The sequence below is a fragment of the Otolemur garnettii genome, unplaced genomic scaffold, assembly GCF_000181295.1.
Source record: "Otolemur garnettii isolate 467f Iridium unplaced genomic scaffold, OtoGar3 scaffold00012, whole genome shotgun sequence".
Lineage (NCBI taxonomy): Eukaryota > Metazoa > Chordata > Mammalia > Primates > Galagidae > Otolemur > Otolemur garnettii.
The window spans coordinates 18750135-18752992 of NW_003852407.1; the positions used below are offsets into that span (position 1 = coordinate 18750135).

A 2858-nucleotide genomic window follows, 5' to 3' on the forward strand; every position below is an offset into this window, starting at 1 on the left:
GTGGGCTGCTTAAATTTGCTCTGTGTTATTCCCAGAAAAATTGAAGGCAAAGTCTGACAAACCATTGAATATAAGTAATGAAAGATTAAATGATCTCCTTGTCCAACCCTCTTATTTTACACACTCATTTCATTCATTTAACAGAAATACTTGGTATCTTCTATGCAATAGGGATTGTACTAAGCACAGAATATACAATGCTGAGCCAAAACAAATATTACCTTGCCCTGGCCAAGTTTATAGTTTAGTGGGGGAAACTAGCATTAGTAAATAATCCCAGGTAGCAATATATAAAAACACAATGTGATGCTCTGAAGAAAGGGTATAAAATGTCTAATGGAGAGACCTGTTCTAATTTAGGAGTCATAAAGAAAATCACCAGAAAAGCTGGTGTTTGGGCTGCAAGTTGAAAGATAAGAGGGAGTTAGTTAGGTTCAAGTTAAGACATGAGATAATATTTCTCCATGTTAGTTAACAGTAAGTGCAAAGTCCCTGCAGGAGCCATATGCATGGCTGAATTCATAGAATGAGGGGGAGAGAGATATAAGATGTGGCTAAAGACCCTAGCAGAAACCAGGCCATATAGGAACCTCTACAGCAGTTCACGATGTTTGGGTTTTGCTTTGAGTGATTTAGAGAGAGGAGGTGCTATACCTAGAGTCACACAGAGACGTAATAGCACAGCAAGGAATAGAAGGCTGGTCCCTGTATTCCATGAAGCAGTGCACCCTCAGATACCACACCAGTTTGTCTCACCAGAGAATATCATTAGTCAAAAGAGTCCAAGCAGATGAATGGGACTTAATCTGTGCTGACCCATTTCACCCATGAAAATTTAAATGGATCCATTGTACTTGTCATGGTACCATGTGCACACAATAGAACTAGAATAGATTAATTGAAAGAACAACCTGCTCTTAGAGGTCAAGAATATAATTGTGGTTTATGGACTAAACCGCACCCTGTGATGTGTAAGTGACAGAATTTTCATTTAAGATTACAAAGAAGCCATAATTCAATGCAGCTTTCTTGATATTTTAACTCTGTCTTGGAAGCAACATGGTGCCACAATGAGACTACATGCACATCTTTAGGGATAGATAGATCTAAATTAAATACATCCCAAATATGTGTTGACTCTGTGACTTGTGAAGATGCTGCTTACTTTCAGATCTTTTTACCTCATCCATAAATTAAAGATGATTATATTTGATTCATAGGGTTTTGATGAGAATAAAATATGATAATAGAAAGAAATCTCCAGGCTAAGTATCTGGATTAGAGTTGTTCCTCAATAAATGTTTATTCTATTTTTAGTTTAGTTAGAATTATTTTATAACCAAATAAAGAAAACCAAAAGATTTAATCTCATCTTTTACTCATCTAAGGTTTGAGAAAAAGGCACATTCCGAATGAAATCTCTATTTCTGGCATGAAGTTCATGTGTATCAGTCAGTATCAGCTAGATTATGCTGCAATAACAAATAACTCCACAATTCCAGAGGCTTAAATTGACCAAAAAAAAAAAATTATTTCTCCCTTGTGCTACACATCCAGCAAGGTTGATGGAGGGCATCTGCTCAGCAGAGTCATTCAGGGACCCAGGCATATGGCTCCATCTTGATATGCATTTTCTCCAATGATGCAGCAGGAAGGGGGATATGCTGTAGTGTCTTACACTAACAATTAGAAGTAACATATATTATTTCTGCTCAGTCACAGGACTATATCCCATTACAAGGACATAGGAAAGTATAATTTTATCTGGGTTCAGGAGGGAAGAGAACCAGAGAACTTGCAAAGACCCCAATGTGACTACCATAATCTGTCCTACTAGACATCAGCTATTCAGTGTACTCTCCTTACAGTGCTCCCCTCTTTCCCCAAGGGGAGATCACTTTAAAGTACCAAGCTCCTTGTAGAATATCTCTGAGTGACAGACAATCCTGTTAACACCAGGGTCATTTGAGACTCCTCTGATCCTGCAAACACACTGAAAAGATGAATTACCTGTGCCCAGTGCTGGAACAGGGGTGAGATCACCCCAGTAAACACTTCCATTTGCAAAGAACTTGCCTTTTAGCAATTCCACAAAATAGATATTTTGAAAGGTGCTAATCCAAGGGATGGGTTGTGTTCCCTGATTGGGACTCAACCCAATTCTGTTCTTTGTTCTCCAGTGGCTTCTGGCTCCTCCTTCTCTTTCCATTATCTTCCTTAGTAATATCCTTCCTTAGAGGAAGGATTTAAAAAAGGATAAAATTGAGGGGATGAAATTGAAGGATAAAAATTGAGCCTAACAAATATGTATTTCCTTGAGGTAGAAGAGTTTCCAAGTACATTGCATGTCAGTAAATATTTAGGGGACAGGAGCAGTGACTATGCCTACATATGTTTTCTGAAAAGCATCTTAGGTTGCTGTTTCCTTTGTTTTCTTGCCCCCATATCCCTCTCATTTTCACACACACACACATACATACTTATAAACACCCTCTAATACTCACTCTATATTTTCGTGTCTATCAGACTTCTTTACTGTTTTCCTTGCCTTAAAATTTACTGAGTGTCTCATCCTTGGTTGACATTTTCTTCTAAGACATCCTAACCCTTTTGGGAAACCATATCTTTAATTTTTTTTTTCTGTCACCAAGCTGTTTTAATTTACCTTTTTGCTCAAAATTCTTCTAATTTCATATTTTTACCAGAGTTGAAAAATATTACTTCTTCCAAGGCTGCACACTCCTGTATTTCTGAACTCTATTTCTGAACTCCTTTCAATCCTACTTATACATATATGGGCCATTTTTTTTCTGAAACCATCTCTTTATATATATATAATATCTTGCCAAGTGCAAGCA

The 2858-nt window shown here is 37.3% G+C and overlaps 1 protein-coding gene across 1 annotated transcript in view; it reads left to right on the forward strand.

The window, feature by feature from the left end:
- KLHL14 (kelch like family member 14) overlaps positions 1 to 2858 on the forward strand; it is a 96789-nt gene that overhangs the window by 40466 nt on the left and 53465 nt on the right. The window lies entirely within an intron of this gene.